The following is a 17,859-nucleotide window of genomic DNA, read 5'->3' on the forward strand; positions in this document are numbered from 1 at the left end:
CGCTGTTTCCTTATTGATTTTCTGTCTGGATGACCTATCCATTGATGTGAGTGGAGTGTTGAGGTCCCCTACTAATATTGTGTTATTATTAATATCTGCTTTTAGGTTTGTTAATAGTTGCTTTATGTACTTTGGTGCTTCCGTGTTGGGTACATAGATAGTTTTAAGTGTTATTTCTTCTTGATGGAGTGTCCCTTTGATCATCATATACGGCCCCTCTTTGTCTCTCTTTACCTGTCTTATCTTGAAGTCTACTTTGTCTGATATAAGTATTGAGACACCTGCTTTCTTTTGTTTGCCATTAGCTTGGAGTATCGTCTTCCATCCCTTCACTCTGAGCCTGTGCTTGTCATTGGAGCTGAGATGTGTTTCCTGGAGGCAGCATATTGCTCAGACTTGTTCTTTAATCCATCTCGCCACTCTGTGTCTTTTGCTTGGAGAATTCAATCCATTTACATTTAGGGTGATTCTTCATATATGAAGGCTTAAAGCTGTCATTTTATCACTTGTTTTCTGGTTCTCCTGCATGTCCTTCATTTCTCATCCTGTGTATTTTGGTCTACCCATTGAAATATGTAGTTTTTTACGATGTGTTTCTTTGTTTTCTCTGTACTTATTCTTTGTGTCTCTATTCTGCTTTTTTGTTTAGTGGTTACCCTGAGGTTTGTATTCAGAATCTCGTGTATAAGATAGTCCATTTTCTGATGGCTTGTTATTTCCTTAGTCTAAACTGATTCAGTCCCTTTCCTCCTCCCCTCCTAAGTTGTTTTTCTCACATCTTATTCCATCTTGTGTTGTCAGTTTGTGGTTAAACTGACAAGATTATCTTTGTTTTTGGTGTTTTCCTTCCCTAGTATCTTTAATGCTATACTTGAGTGTTTGCTATCCTATTCTGATTCTGTCTACCTATTTATTTCCTTACTCTGTGTTTTGTGACTCCTTTCTCCCCTTTTTTTCCCCAGGTATGAAGGCCTTCTTGAGAATTCCTTCTAGGGTGGTGTCTCATGGCTACAAAGTCCCTTAGCTTATGTTTGTCTGGGAAAGTTTTTATTTCTCCGTCATATCTGAAGGATGTTTTTGCTGGATAGAGTATTCTTGACTGAAAATTTTTGTCATTCAAAGATTTGAATATGTCATTCCATTCTCTCCTAGCTTGTAAGGTTTCTGCAGAGAAATCCACTGAAAGCCCGATAGGGGTTCCTTTGTAGGTTATTTTCTTTTGCCTTGCTGCTCTTAGTATTCTTTCTTTGTCATTCATTTTTGCCAGTTTTACTACTATATGCCTTGAAGTAGGTCTTTTTACATTGACGTATCTAGGAGATCTGGACCCTCTTCCACACAGATTTCCCTCTCTTTCCCTAGGTTTTGGAAGTTCTCTGCTATTATTTCTTTGAACATACTTTCTGCTCCATTCTCCTTCTCTTCTCCTACTGTAATATCTATAATTCTTTATGTTGCATTTCCTTATTGAGTTGGATATTTCTTAGAGACTTTCTTCATTTCCTTTTAGCCTTAGTTCTCTCTCCTCCTCTATCTGGAGCATTTCAGCATGTCTATCTTCGATTATGCTTATATGCTCCTCTATGATGTCCACTCGAGCATTCAGGGAATGGGTATTTTATTCCTTCCATTGTGTCTTTCATCTCTAATATTTCTGATTGATTCTTCTTTATAGTTTCAATCTCTTTTGTGAAGTAGCTCCTGAACTTGTTGAATTGTTTCTCTACATTCTCTTTTACTTTATTGAGTTTTTTGATGATAGCTATTTTGAATTCTTTGTCATTTAGATTACATATTTCTGTGTCCTCAGGACTGAATTCTGGGTACTTGTCATTTATTCTCTGTTCTGGAGATTTGATATAGTGTTTGATATTGCTAGAGGAGGTGGTTCAGTTCTTATGCATCCTGATATTATTTTATTGCAGTTATCGCCTATTGCCACTTGGTGGGGGTCAAGAGCCACATATTCTGAGCCCTCTGCCTTCAGAGGAGATCCCAGGCAGTGGAGTGGTGAGGTGGGTGGGGGTAGGGTTGCTTTCTCCTGCATGCACTGTAGGCTTTCTCGCTCTGCTCTCACTATCTGCTCTCCTGGGATGTTGGCCTGCTGGGGTCACCCCCGACGAAAGCTTTTGCCCTGACAGAGGTCTTCGCTCTAGGCCGCATGAGCCCTCGGGGTCCTTAATGTTCCCATGAATGAACATCCCCTCCCCCATTCCTTCACTCTTGGAGCCTCCCGCAGTCACAGATTGCAGTCTTTAGGGGAGGGACCAAAGTTCTCTCTTACCTTGTTCCAGCTCCTCTGAGGGAGGCTCCAACCTCACCACCCTCCATCATATGGCTGCGTGTCTCTCAGATGTTTTTTGTGTTGTGTTAGGATGTCCTCTCTTGGAGTATGGCTGTCCCTTTTCATTGTATGTTGGAGGAGAGAGAATCCTGGGCAAGTTCACTCTGCCATGATGCTGACGTCACTCCTGTTTTGAAGTTTTTTACCAAAATAAGTTATATTTTTTTATATGTTTTATATATATATTTTTGTAGACCGTATCTTATTTGAGCTTCACAGTAATACTATGCTTTGGAAAGGGAAAGTATGACTATCAGTATTATTTAGGCGAGGAAACAGAAAGAAAGAGATTAAATGACTTGCCCAAACTTATCTAGCTCTATTGTCACCAGAATCAGGACTAGAACACTGATTTCCTAACTCCAAGTTCAGTCCCTTTTCCACCATTCCACCTTAAGAGCAAACATCCTCCAAAAATTTGTAATAAGACAAGAGGACTTAGCAGTCATTGAACCCCTACCCTGGGCTCCCATTATAATTGTAGGGTCTTCCTTTTTCAAGGGAGGGTCTTCTTTTGCCACAGTGTGCTCCCCCAGATTCATATGCAGTTCATGTGCTTGGAGCCCCACCAGGCACTTTACATACCATTATCTTGATTTGTTCCCCAGGATCTCCACTGAGGGTATTATTTACCCAAGTTACCAATAAAGAAACTGAAGCCCAGAGAAGGCAGATAAATTAGCTTAAAATCCCAGAGCTTGTAAGTGGTGACTGGAGCTGAGACCAGGTCTTCTGATACTCTGGTCCTCTTTCTTAGGGATCCAGAAACATTAGCCATAATAGGAATCAAGCATAGATCTTCTCAAGACATGAGCAGGTTCATGAAATTTATTTGCATGAGGCAGATTCTAGGGCTGGGATACCATGCAATATAGTAGAGAACCTTCAGTTTCTCTAGAAGAGGCAAATACTCTTTCCACTAGGTATCCACACAGAAACACAAGAGCATACTTATATGGTATATGCTGCCCTACCTCCCCCTGCCAGGTCACAGCTATAGCATCTTGACAACCTATTTAAACCAATTTGTGGTAACTGGAAGCAAAGTATCATTCCTGACAGGCTGACTCATTGAACCTCTGTAGACTTTGAAAGAGGGAATCATTAGCCAAACTGTTCAAGAACAAGGGAGTCCCAGAGAGGTACGTACAAACCATCCAGGTGTTGGGATTGGGTTTTTTCTATTTTTTCTGTCCCCCCCCCCTTCCTTTTTCAATCATATTCAAAGAGCAAACAAGTTATTTTCACCTTAGCAAGCAAGGTGGGAAGAATATCACATCCTATATTCTTTGGTGGGTCTTCACCAAAGGATCAAGAGGGCTAACAGCATCTAGGTAATTCAGGATGGCTTCAGAATTATTGGAGAGCACTGTGTACACATGACAGAATTATCTAGATAGGTAAAAGGTATTGCAAATACTGCAGGAAAATCCAGTTAGAGGTCTCCAAGTCCATTCTTTTTTTTTTTAAGATTGACCCTGAGCTAACATCTATTGCCAACCTTCTTTTTCTTTTTCTTCTTCTCCCTAAAGCCCCCCAGTACACAGTTGTATATTCTAGTTGTAGGACCTTCTGACTGTGCTATGTGAGACACCACCTCAGCATGGCTTGATGAGCAGTGCTAGGTCCACGCCCAGGATCCGAACCTGCAAAACCCTGGACTGCCAAAGTGGAGCACGTGAACTTAACCACTCAGCCAGGGGACTGGCCTCCTCCAAATCCATTCTAATTTACAGCTTCCACACTGTTTACCTGCAGTGTAGGCAGTGCATCTGTTTAGAAATCCTTGTAAGAAACTATGGCTATGCAAATTGGTCCAACAAATAGCTGAATGTCACATTGCTCTGTTAGAGAGGGAAAAGCAGACCTAGCCATAAGTACTAAATTTTATCTCATAGCATCTGAGCATCCTAGATAGCGTGGCAGCTTTGTCATGCTATATGGCACAGGTCATTATATAACTCACAAAACTCCTCTCCAGCAGCCCAGGCTTTCCTGGGGTTAACTCTTGCTGTAGGACTAGGATGAGGAAAAACAGCTCTTCTTAAGCTGCAGCCACAAATGACATTCTCCTTGACCCTACAGTTGAGCTCCTGATCCCTTGGAGAGAAACTTGAGTAAAGACAGCTGTGGCAGCAGAGAAAGTTTCTTCTTGGCAGTGGTGGTTTGTGATTTCAGAGCTGTGAGCATTGAGCTAGAAAGCAAGGCTGAGAGAGGACCAGGAAATAAATGACCCTGGGAAATGGGAAACTCAGTGAAGAAAGGACCTGACTTTCCTCCCCTCAAAAAGATGTGCTTTGCAAGGTTTATCTTTTCATCTGGACAGGTGGGTCTCAAAATTTTTACTCCTTATACTACTTGAGTAGCGTGAGTCTCAGCTATTTACTAGATTAAATAAACTAGCCAGAAACAAAAAAAACACATTTGTGGTATTTTTACTGAATCCCTGTGATTGTCACTTCCTTTAAACATGTTTGTTTTGGTGCTTTTAAGTTTTGATTGAAATCCACAGTGGAAAATATGTTTCAAAGGGGAGAAAAAAAGCCACACCCAACATACATCTGTGCCTTGCCTTTTGACCCAGCCCACAGAACGATTGGAAGAATCTTTGCAGACCCACCAGAGATCCCCGGATTCTACTTGGAAAACCATTGATCTAAAAATGACATCTTGATTTCAGAACCTTTCTCTTGATCTGGAATTATCTGTTATTGACCACAGAGAGCTGCTACTGATGATTCCTGGGACAGGGCCCTGTATAGTGAGAGGTGAGCCCGAATATGGGAAGAAGAAATCTCTTTCTCTTTCTCTTTCTCAGTGGGTGTTTTGGTACAGTACGATATATATACTTAGTATGCTATCTATGGGCTCAAATTCTTCTTCTTCTTCCTCTTCTTCCTCCTGCTCCTTCCTCCTCCTCCTCTTCTATTTTTTTTTCCTTTTTTTGAGGAAGACTAGCCCTGAGCTAACATCCACTGCCAATCCTCCTCTTTTTGCTGAGGAAGATTGGCCCTGAGCTAACGTCTGTGCCCAGCTTCTTCTATTTTATATGTGGAATGCCTGCCACAGCATGGCTTGATAAGCGGTGCCCAGGTCCATGCCTGGATCTGAACAGGTGAACCCCACCACTGGAGTGGATGGAGCCCATGAACTTAACCGCTGTGCTGCTGGCTGGCCCTTCATCTTCTATTTTTTGTTTGTTTCTTTCCTCTATAGTAAAAATTTCCCCAAGCTCTCAATGCCTAGATGATTTTTGCTTGGTACATTCCTCTAATTGGAGTTTCAAAATCACAGTTTCTTATTTGGGTGTGGACTCTTCCTAAATAGTTAAGCACCTAAATTATTGTAAAAGCAGCTGGCCACTGCCCATGCCTTGTAGACAGGTAGCTGAGATGGCACCAGAGAAGAGAAGCCTGCAGGTCTGTACCCTTCACTGTACCAGAATGTGAAGCTCTATTGAGATACATGTAGGAAAGGAGAAGAACCTTCATGGAGGGAGCAGCCATCTTGCAATGAGCCGCCAACATGGACAATATGAAGGGCAAGTCCAGCGAGTAATGGAACCATATCCTGGAAGCATGAAACTACAAATCTCACAACCGAGCTGAGCACTGAGAATGAGATGGTTCCTTTGGTCAAACTGCTCTGAAAATAAAGGAAAAGATTCCAACTCACCTTAAAGGTAGGGAATGTGTCTGTGTCTTCTCAGCTTAAACCACAGGGATCTCAGTAAGGATCAGGTCACTGACACTAACGGCTTCACTTTGGGCACAACCCCCAGCAGGACGGCCCCAGGCAAACGTAATTACCAGGAGTTGGGGGCCCATTATAGCCTTTTGATTTGGTCGCTCAGGCATCCTGTCAGACAGACGTAGAAAGAAGACTGACTCTTACCTCAAAAGAAGTAAACTGTAGGTTAAAGTATTTGGTTTTAGTTTCTGTCAGGTTGAGACTTTGAAAAGCAGACCTGTGGGTCTAGGAAACCACACACTGGATTCTATTGCTTTGGACCTCTGCAAATTCGAGGGTATAAGGAAGCGTATAACCCAAATTGAGACGACTACTTTTAATTGGCTGTTTTACTGTAGAGTGCCGTAACCCGCATTTTGTGTAAGTGGCTCTGGGTTGGAACGCAATCTAAGAAAAGGGCTGTTTCTGGTTCTTCAAGATAGTCTGGAGGAATCTCAAAAGTTAAAATAACATAAAACTTGCCGTGCCGTCCTTCAGTTACACCATGAATGTTTCTCTCTTCCAAGCACTTCTGCATGTGGGTAAGCGTTCTAGCAGAGATGCTGTTACAGTCTGGCATGGGAAAGCAAAGGAGCCAAGTGTTCAGAGTTGGGCACAAGAAGTAAGGAACCAGAGCCAGGAGACCAGTCAAAAGAGAGATTTCCTATAGAAGAGAAATAAAAACTAGGAACCAAAAAGATCAGATGTCTTTGATTAGGGTAAGAAAGAATATGATTCGGAGGGGGAAAGGTACACAGAGACAGATTGTGAGTTGAGAGGAAACTAACTTCAGTTGGGTAGAGAAGATTTATTCAGATTGCAGGGAGGAAATTGGAAAGAACTGTAAAGCTAGAGTCTGTATCCAATTTAAATATCTGTGTGGCTGGATCTGGGGGCCAAAGTAGTTCCTAGAGCGCATAGAGGTGTAAATTTTGCTCAAGGCAGCTGTCTTGAGGAAAGGAAGTGGACTAGGGGCATTGCAGAGGGCAGAGAGTTCCAAAAGCCCCTCTGATGGCCCCTACAAAGGTAGAATCCAGCCATAAATTGCCTGCTAGACAGCCACCAGTTCTGTTTCCATCTGTTTCCCAAACCTGTACTTACAGATTCTTTCTTTACGTTCAGATGTTTTTAAGAAGAATCGGCTTGGAGCAAATGTACTAAATTCAAAACATTCTAAACCACATTTGAATCTTGTTTAAAAGATGAAGGGATGAGAAGTGTGATTCTGTTCACTTGTTTAGAAATGGTCGTTGCAGACAGGATCCTAGGCGTTTCATTCTCTCTTCTCTTGGTTTATTCTGCTTTCAACTGCCATCAGACCTCGTTCAATACAAACAGTCAGTAATTGGGCTTTTGGAAGGGGGAAAAGTGGTTATTTAAAATCGCCTCCTTATGTTCTATTGCTGCACCCCTTGACATTTGCTTCCAGGGAAATGTACGCAGTGATGACAGACTAGATACTGCTTTGTCAGTTCAACTGTGAAATAAATTAGGATGCCATCCCCATCCTTGGCATCACTATAAATTAGAGGCACAGAGAAAAATTCACTAGATCCTATTGAAGGCATTCGCTCCTTGAAGCCTAGCATCAGAGCAGTTTGGTGGCCTGGCTTGCAGGAGCAACAGGCTCTGGTGCACAAACCTCAGGAGCAGGAATTAAGGAGACCAATTTCTCGTCCTGCATCTGCTTCTAACTGCCTGTGAGGCTTTAATCTAATTGTTGACCTGCTTAGGGCTTCCATCTTCCTGTGCATCAAATGTGAAAACAAAGACTAGCCTCCCTTACTTGCAAGGACGCTTGAGGATAAGATGACAACCAAATGTGTCTGCCTTAGCTGGGGAAGAAGGAACGGGGTCAGAGAGAGAAAGCACATTGCAATAGCTGAATTTTTCACTTGATTGCTTATTTTTTTGAATTCTCATCTCCCTCTTCTCTGGGCTCCTGAATGGTCTGGACACACTTTTATTTTTCTTTAAGTAAAGTTTTTATTGAAAGTTTTTCTGTTTTTATTAAACAAAAAAGTCTTCAGCTCGATGAATTTTCACCACGTGAAAATTTTCTTGACTTATTGGACTGGTTAGGACTCTAAGTACAATACTTAATAAAAGCAAAGAGAGCAAGTACCTTTGTCTTAGTCTTGATCGCAGAAAGAAAGCTTTCAATACTTCAATTAAGTATGATATTTGCTGAAGTTTACTTTTGTAGGTATCCTTTATCAGATTGAGGCAGTTCTATTCCTAGTTTGAAATTATTTTTAAACGTTTAATGGATACTGAATTTTATGAAATGCATTTTCCTCCTCAATTAAAATGAGCCTTGGAGTTTTCAAGGTTTTTTTTTTAATATGATGAACTATAGTAATTGAATTTTTTGAATGGTAACTCAATCGTGTATTTCTGGAATAAACCCAATTTGGTTATGGAGTATTAGTCCTTTTATATATTGCTAGTTTTTATACGCTTGTATTTTGTTTAGGATTTTTGTATCTCTCTTCATTAGAGTGTTTAACCTGTAATTTTCTTTTGTAATGTCCTTATTAGATTTTGATGTAAAAGTAATGTTAGCTTCATAATTTTAATTCTCTGGAAGAGTTTGAGTAAGATTGATGTTTTTTCTTTTTTAAATTTGTGGATCAATCAACTGGTGAATAACATCCAAGGCTAGAATGTTCTTAGTGTAGAAGTTTTAATTACTCATTCAATTTCTTTCATAGAGACAGGATTATTCAGATCTTCTCTTCCTTCTTGTGTCACTTTAAGTAGTTTGCATTTTTACAAGCATTTATCCACTTCGCCTAAATTTTCAAATTTACTGTCAAAATGGTGTTCAAAATATTTTATCTTTTTCATATCTTAGAGGGATTTTTCTCATTATTTTTGTTACTGATTTCTATCTTACTTCTACTTTGATAGAGAACATATTTTGTATAATTTCCATCCTTTGTAGTTTGTTTAAAATTTCTTTATGGTCCAGTGTATGGTCTATTTTGGTAAATGTTCCATGCACGCTTTAAAGAATGTATATTCTGCAGCCGCCAACATTCAATTAAGTTAGTAAGTTCGAGTTTTAAATCATATTTTTTAGGTCATTAAATTTTTTTGTCTGTTTGTTACTGTGGGATGAATATTAAAATATCACACTTTAGAAATTAGAATTGTCTAGTTTTCCTTTTGGTTCTGTCTATTTTTGCTTTATATATTTTGAGACTATGTTATTAGCTACAAGTACATTTAGAACTGTTAGCCTTCCTGTTGAGTTAATCTTTTACCATTATGAAGAATCTTTTTTACCTATAGCAATACTTCTTTCCTTTAAGTCTTGTCTGATATTAATGTAATCAGCTTTCTTTTGGTTGGTGTTTGTAATGTCATATCTTTTTCCATCCTCTTAAACTGTCTAAATCTTATAATTAAAGCATACCTTTTACAAGCAGCGTAGAGTTGGCTTTTGTTATCCATTCTGTGGTAGTCATAATAATGGTCCCTCAAAGATGTTGTATTAGTGGGTTCTCCAGAGAAACAGAACCAATAGGTTTTATATATATATATATATATATATATATATACTTATATCCATAAAGGAGAGAGAGAGAGAGATTTGTTACAAGAATTGGCTGATGTGATTATGGAGACTGACAAATCGTCCAAAATCTGCAGAGTTGAATTGATGTCCCAGTTTGAGTCCAAAGGCCAGCAGGCTGCTGTAGAATCAGAACTGATGTTCCACTTCAAAGGCCATCAGGTAGAAGAATTTGTTCTTACTCGGGGGAGAGTCGGCCCTTTGTTCTATTCAGACCTTCAACTGATTGGATGAGGCATATCCACATTATGAAGGGCAATCTGCTTTATTCAATCTACTGATTTAAATGTTAATCTCATCCAAAAACACTCTCACAGAAACACTTAGAATATTGTTTGACCAAATATCTAGGTACTTGTGGCCCAGTAAAGAGGACACATAAAACTAACCATCACAGATGTCTATATCCTATTGCTGGAACCTCGGTTTATGTTACCTCATATGGCAAAAGGGACTTTGCAGATGTGAATAAGTAAAGGATTTTGAGATGAGGAGATTATGCTGGATTATCTGGGTGGGTCCAGTATAATTACAAGTATCCTTATAAGTGAAAGAGGGAGGCAAGACAGAGTCAAAGAGAGATTAAAGATGCTACACTGCTGGCTTTAATGATAGAGGAAGGTCTGTGAGGCAAAGAATGCAGGTGGACTCTAGAATCTTGAAAAGGCAAGGGGAATGGATACTCCTCTAGAGCCTCCAGAAGGAATGCAGCCCTGCCAACACCTTGATTTTAGCCCATGAAACACCTAAACACTTTTTGGATTTCTGGCCTCCAGAACTTTAAGATAATAAATTTGTGTTGTTTTAAGCCATGAAATTTGTGGTAATTCATTACAGCAGCAATAGGAAACTAACGTACAGTCTGACGATCTTTGTCTTTTAATTGGAGCCAATTTACATTTAATGTAATTATTTATATATTTGAGCTTAAATCTATCATCTGTTTTTATTTGTCCCGCTTGTTTTATGTTCTTCCCTTTTCTCTCCTTTTTTTTTAACTTCTTTTGAACTAATGATTTTTTTTTTTTGGCTTTTTTTGCTAAGGAAGATTTGTCCTGAGCTAATGTCCATGCCAATCTTCCTCTAGTTTTTAGTATGTGGGCTGCCAGCACAGCATGGCTCCTAACAGAGTGTTTGTGCCTGGGAACTGAACCCAGGCCAGCAAGGTGGAGTGTGCTGAACTTAACCAGTAGGCCACTGGGGCTGGCCCTAATAATGATATTTTTAATCTCATTTCCCCTATTAGTTTAACATTATTTTGTTCTTTTTTAAAAATAGGTACCCTGCAGATTACATCATGAATCAAATAGGAACTTTTATTATTTCCCAGACAATGTAAGAGCCTAAAAACACTTTAAATCCTGTTATCACCATACACACATGCGCATGTGCACACACACACACACACACACACACCCCTTTTGTGTTCTCATTGCCATGTATCTTAATTTTATATATATATTATTTCTATTTTAAATATAATTTTATATAAACTTTATTTATATTCTTGTTGTCATTGCTATTGTTTTATGCAATCAGTATTCATTAAGATTTGCCTACTATCTTTAATTTTATGTTGCTCTATATTTCTCCTTTCAATTTTGTGCTTTTCTATTTTCCTTCTACCTGAAGAATACCTTTTTAGCATTTCTTTTAGTGTAGGTCTACTGGTGACAAATTCTCTCCGTTTTTATTTTTCTAAAGTTGTCTTTATTTCCACCTTGATTTCTGAAAAATATTTTTGCTGAATGTAGAATTCTAACTTGGCAGTTTTTAAATCTCATTTTGAAGATATCATCCCATTGTTTTGTGGTTTCTGTTTCCTTGAGAAGTCAGCTGGAAGTCTTAATTTGGATCTTTTGCTAGTAAATTGACTTTTTTCTTATTCTAATTTTAGGATTTTTCTCTTGCTTTTTGGTTTTTAACAGATTTACTATAATACACTTGAGTGTAAATTTATCATGCTTGGGCCTTGTGGCATTTTTTGAATCTGTAACTGGATAAAGACATCAAGAATATAAAGATGTAATCTTTGGAAAATTCTCAGTCATTGTCTTCTCAAATATTGCTTGTGCCCCATTATCTGTCTCCTAACCTACTAGGATTACAGCTTCTTATCATGTCCCATATGTCTCTTATACTCTTTTCTGAATTTTTCATGATTTTGTATCTCCATGTAGTTCTTTTTTATCTTTATTGAGATATAATTTACATACTGTAACAGTCACCAATTCTAAGTGATTCAATGGTTTTCATTAAATTTATACAATTGTGCAACCATCATGATGATCTAAATTTAAAACATTTCCATCATCCAAGAAGTTTTCTTGTGCCCATTTGCAGTTAATCCTCCTTCTTCTACTTCCAACCCTAGGCGACCACTGATTTGCTTTTTTCCCCCAAATTTTTTGGTATTATGGTAAAATGCACATAAGATTTACCATTTTAACCATTTTTAAGTGTACAATTAAGTGGTATTAAATGCATTCATAATGTTGTACAACCATTATCAACATCCATCTCCATAACTCTTTTCATGTTGTAAAACCAAAACTCTATACCCATTAAACAATAACTCTACGTTTCACCTCACCCAAGCCCCTGGCAACCATCCTTCTATTTCTGTCTCTGTGATTTTGGCTACTCTCAGTACCTCATATAAGTGAAATACAGTATTTGTCTTCTTGTGACTGGCTTATTTCACTTAGCATAATGTGCTCAAGTTTCATCCTTATTGTAGCATACATCAGAATGTCCTTCCTTTTTTAAGGCCAAATAATATTCCATTGTGTATATATATATATATATATATATATACACCACATTTTGCTTATCTGTTAGTCTCTTGATGGACACTTGGGTTGCTTCCACATTTTAGCTATTGTGAATAATCCTGCTATGAACATAGCTGTACAAATAGTTCTTTGAGACTGTTCCTTCAGTTCTTTTGGGTATATGCCCAGAAGTGAAATTGCTAGATCATATGGTAATTCTATTTTAAATTCTTTGAGGAACCACCATACTGTTTTACACAGTGGCTATACCATTTTACATTCCCAAGAATAGTGTACAAGGGTTCCAATTTCTCCACATCCTTGCCAACACTTATTTTCTGTTTTTTGATAGTAGCTATCCTAATGGGTGTGAATTATCTCACTGTAGTTTTGATTTGCATTTCCCTAATGATTAGTGATGTTGAGCATCTTTTCATATGCTTATTGGTCATTTGTATATCTTCTTTGGGGAAATGTCTCTTCAAATCTCTTGCCCATTTTTTAATTCATTGTTTTGTTGTTGTTGAGTTTTAGGAGCTCTCTATATATTCTGGATATTAATCCCTTATCAGATATATGATTTGCAAACATTTTCTCCCATTTTGTGGGTTGCCTTATTACTCTGTTGATATTATCTTTTGATGCACAAATTTTTAAAATTTTCATGAAGTCCAGTTTGTCTATTTTTTTTGTTTTGTAGCCTGTGCCTTTAATGTCATATCCAAGAAATCATTACCAAATCCAATGTCATGAAACTTTTGCCCTATTTTCTTCTAAGAGTTTTATAGTTTTAGTTCTTACAGTTAGTCTTTGATCCAATTTTAGTTAATTTTTATATATGGTGTTAGGTAAGGGTCCAATTTCATTATTTTGCATGTGGACATGCAGTTTTCCCAGCACCATTTGTTGAAAAGACTGTCTTTTCCCTGTGATCCTCTTGACATCCTTGTCAAAAATCATTTAACCATATATGTGAAGGTATATTTCTGAGCTCTCTGTTCTATTGCATTTGTCTACATGTATGTCCTTATGCAAGTACCACACTGTTTTGATTACTGTAGCTTTGTAGTAACTTTTGAAATTAGGAAGTGTGAGTCTTCCAGCTTTGTTCTTCTTTTTTTAAGATTGTTTTGGCTATTTGAGTCCCTTGATATTCCATATGAATTTTAGGATGACTTTTTTCTATTTCTGCAAAAAACATCATTGGGATTTTGATAGGGATTGCATTGAATCTGTAGACCACTTTGGGTAGCATTGACATCTTAACAGTATTAAGTCTTCTCATCTATGAACATGGGATGTGTTTCCATTTATTTATGTCTTCTTTAATTCCTTTCAGAAGTGTTTTGTAGTTTTCATTGTACAAATATTTCACCTCCTTGGTTATATTAACTCCAAAGAATTTTATTCTTTTTGTGCTATTGTAAATGGGATATGTCTTTTAATTTCCTTTTCAAATTGTTCATTGTTGGTGTATAGAAATGCAACTGATTTTTGTATGTTCACTTTGTATGCTGCTACTTTGATGTATTCGTGTATTAATTCTAACAGTTCTTTTCTGTGGTATCTTTAAGATGTTCTACATATAAGATTATATCATCTGCAGACAGGGATAATTTTATATTTTCTTTTCCAATATGGATGCCTCTTGCCCCTTTTTCTTGCCTAACTGCTCTGGCTAGAACTTAAACAGAAGTGGTAAGAGTGGGCATCCTTGCCTTGTTCTTGATTTTAGAAGAATAGCTGTCAGTGTTTTACTGCTAAGTATGATGTTTGCTGTGGGTTTTTCGTATATGGCTTTTATTATGTTGAGGTAGTCTCCTTCTAGTCCTAGTTTTTTGAGTGGTTTTATCACAGGAGGGTGTTGAATTTTATCAAGGGGTTTTTCTGCATCAACTGAGTTGATCATGTGGGTTTTTTTCTTCATTCTGTTAATGTTGTGTATAACATTGATTGATTTTCATATATTGAACCATCCTTGCATTCTAGGAATAAATCTAACTTGATCATGGCATATAATCCTTTTAATATGCTGCTGAATTTAGTTTGTTAGTATTTCATGAGCATTTTTCCATCAATGTTCATAAGGGATATTGGTTTCTAGCTTTCTTTTCTTGTAGTGCTTTTGTCTGGCTTTGGTATCAGGGTGATGCTGGCCCAATAGAATGAGTTAGGAAGTGTTCCTTCTTCAGTTTTTTGGAAAAGTTTGAGAAGGACTGGTATTCTTAAATATTTGGTAGATTTCACCAGTGAAGCCATCAAGTCCAGGGCTTTTTTTCCTGGGAGGTTTTTTTTTATTACTAATTCAATCTCCTTACTAGTTAGAGGTCTATTCAGATTTACTATTTCTTTGTGATTTAGTCTTGGTGAGTTTTGTGTTTCTAGAAATGTGTCCACTTCATCTAGGTCATCCAATTTTTTGGTGTACAATTGTTCATAGTACTCTCTTAAATAATTTTTATTTCTGTAGAATTGGTAGTAATGTCCCCACTTTCATTTCTGGTTTTAGTAATTTGAGACTTCTCTCTTTTTTTCTTAGTCCATCTAGCTAAATGTTTGTCAATTTTGTTGATCTTTTAGAAGAACTAACTTTTAGTTTCATTAATTGTCTGTATTATTTTTCTATTTCCTATTTCATTTATCTCTGCTCTAATCTTTACTGTTGCCTTCTGCCAACTTTGAGTTTAGTTAGTACTTCTTTTTCTAGTTTCTTAAGTTGTAAAGTTAAGTTGTGATTTGAGATCTTCTTTGTTTATCTATAGCTATAAATTTCCCCATTAGCACTGCTTTCACTACATCTCATAAATTTTTGTATGTCGTGTTTTTGTTTTCACTCATATGGAAGTATTTTCTAATTTCCTTTGTGATTTCTTCTTTGATCCATTGGTTGCTTAAGTTTGTTGCTTAATTTCCACAAATTTGTTAGTTTTCCAGTTTTGCTTCTGATATTGATTTTTAACTTCATCCCATTGTGGTCAGAGAAGATACTTTGTATGATATCTTTCTTTTTAAATCTCTTGAGACTTAATTTGTGGCCCAACGTATGGTCTATCCTGGAAAATGTCTCATGTGCACTTGGGAAGAATGTCTGTGCTCTTGTTTTTGGATAGAGTGTTCTGTATGTGTCTGAGATATAGTTGGTTTATTGTGTTGTTTAAGTCTTTTCTCACTTATCTTCTATCTGGTTGTTTTATCCATTATTGAGTGTGGGATATGGAAGTCTCCAGCTATTATTTTTATGTCTATTTCTCCCTTCAATTCTGACAGTTTTCACTTCATATAGTTTGGTGATCTGTCATTAGGTGAATAAATGCTTATAATTATTATATCTTCTTGCTGTATTAAACCTTTTATTAATATATAATATCCTTCTTGTCTCATGTAAACTTTTTTTAATAGTATTGTGTTTTATTTTTAATTTCAATTTCTTTTTTTTTCTTTTTTCTTTTTTTTTTTTGAGGAAGACTAACCCTGAGCTAACATCTGCCAATCCTCCTCTTTTTGCTTAGGAAGACTGGCCCTGAGCTAACATCCATGCCCATCTTCCTCTATTTTTTATATAAGGGATGCCTGCCACAGCATGGCTTGCCAAGAAGTGCCATGTCCACACCTGGGATTCGAACCAGGGAACCTTGGGTCACCAAAGCGGGAACATGTGCACTTAACCGCTGCACCACCGGACTGGCCCTCTTTTTTTTTTAAAAAGATTTAATTTTTCCTTTTCTCCCCAAAGCCCCCTGGTACATAGTTGTATATTTTTAGTTGTGGGTCCTTCTAGTTGTGGCATGTGGGATGCCACCTCAGCATGGCATGATGAGAGGTGCCGTGTCCGTGCCCAGGATCTGAACCAGCAAAACCCAGGGCCACTGAAGTGGAGCATGCAAACTTAACCACTCAGCCATGGGCCAGCTCCTCATGTAAACTTTTTTGATTTAAAGTCTATTTTACTCTGATATTAGTATAGCCACTCCTGCTCTCTTTTGATTACTCTTTGCATGGAATATCTTTTCTCATCCTTTCATTTTCAATCTGTTTGTCTCTTTGAATCTAAAGTGAGTCTCTTGTAGAGAGCATATAGTTGGATCACATGTTTTTATCCATTCTGCAAATCTCTGTATTTTGATTGGAGAGTTTAATCCATTTACATTTAAAGTACTTACTGATAAGGAGGGACTTGATTCTGTCATTTTGCTATTTGTTTCCTCTATGTCTTATAGCCTTTTTGATCCTTTATTTCCTATATTACTGTCTCATTTTATATTTAGTTGATTTTTTATATTGAAATGTTTAAATTCTTTTCTCATTCCTTTTGTGTATATTCTATAGCTATTTTATATGCAGTTACTATGGAGGTTACATTTAACATTCTAAAGTTATAATGCCCTAATTTGAACTTGTGCCAGCTTAATTTCAACAACATACAAAAACTCTTCTCCTTTACAGCTCTATCCCCACCCCCTTACAGTTTTTGATGTCATAAAATTATATCTTTATATATTGCATGCCCACAAACATAACTAATAATTATTTTAAATTCGTTAGTTTCCCCTTTTTTTTTAAAGATTTCATTTTTCCTTTTTCTTCCCCAGGTCCCCTGGTACGTAGTTGCATATTTTTTAGTTGTGGGTCCTTCTAGTTGTGGCATGTGGGATGCCGCCTCAGCATGGCTTCATGAGTGGTGCCATGTATGTGCCCAGGATCCGAACAGGCAAAACCCTGGGCCACCAAAGCAGAGTGTATGAACTTAACCACTCAGCCATGTGGCTGGCCCCTGTTAGTTTCTTAAATTTTGTAGAAAACAGAATGTCAGTTACACCAAAAAGTTACAATAATACTTGCTTTTAGACTAATAATTATTTTTAAATGTCTCAAATCATCTAGAAAACAAAAGTTAAAATTACAAACCATTGTTACAATAGTACTGACTTTTATAATGCCTATGTATTTACCTTTATTGAAATCTCTACTTCTTCATAAATCTTCAGGGTACTGTTTAGTGTCCTTTCTTTTTACCTTCCAGGACTCCCTTAAGCATTTCTTACAGGGTAAGGTCTAGTGGCAACAAACTTTCTCAGCTTTTGTTTATCTAAGAATGTCTTTATTTCTCCCTAACTTTTGAAAGACAATTTTACCAAATATAAGATTCTTGGTTGACAGTTTTCTTCTTTTAGTACTTTGAATATATCTGCCCACTGCCTTCTGGCCTTCAATGTTTATGATGAGAAATCCACTGACTATCTGGCATTCATATTTATGATGAGAAATCTGCTGATTATCTCATTGAGGATCCCTTGTATATGAAGAATAGCTTTTCTCTTGCTGATTTCAATATTCTTTGTCTTTTGAAAGTTTGATTATAATGTGTATTAATGTGGGTCTCTGAGATCATCTTCATTGAGTTTTTTGGGCTTCTTGTTTATATTTATGTCCTT

At 37.3% G+C, this 17,859-nt stretch overlaps 1 protein-coding gene across 6 annotated transcripts in view; it reads left to right on the forward strand.

Annotated features, from left to right (window-relative positions):
• Nucleotides 1–4,333: 4,333 nt before the first annotated feature.
• The window catches only part of ASIP (agouti signaling protein), a 116,879-nt gene continuing 103,353 nt past the window's right edge, over nt 4,334–17,859 (forward strand). The window contains exons 1-3 of one of the 6 annotated variants that reach the window (XM_070485789.1): nt 4,334–4,670; nt 4,929–5,112; nt 5,724–6,026. The gene's annotated coding sequence lies outside the window, so the exon portion shown is untranslated. The remainder of the gene's footprint in view (nt 4,671–4,928; nt 5,113–5,723; nt 6,027–17,859) is intronic. The other 5 variants (XM_070485788.1, XM_070485790.1, XM_044748288.2 and 2 more) reach the window with 5 other exon arrangements.

The sequence above is a fragment of the Equus asinus genome, chromosome 15 (genome assembly GCF_041296235.1).
Source record: "Equus asinus isolate D_3611 breed Donkey chromosome 15, EquAss-T2T_v2, whole genome shotgun sequence".
NCBI classification, from domain to species: Eukaryota; Metazoa; Chordata; class Mammalia; order Perissodactyla; family Equidae; genus Equus; species Equus asinus.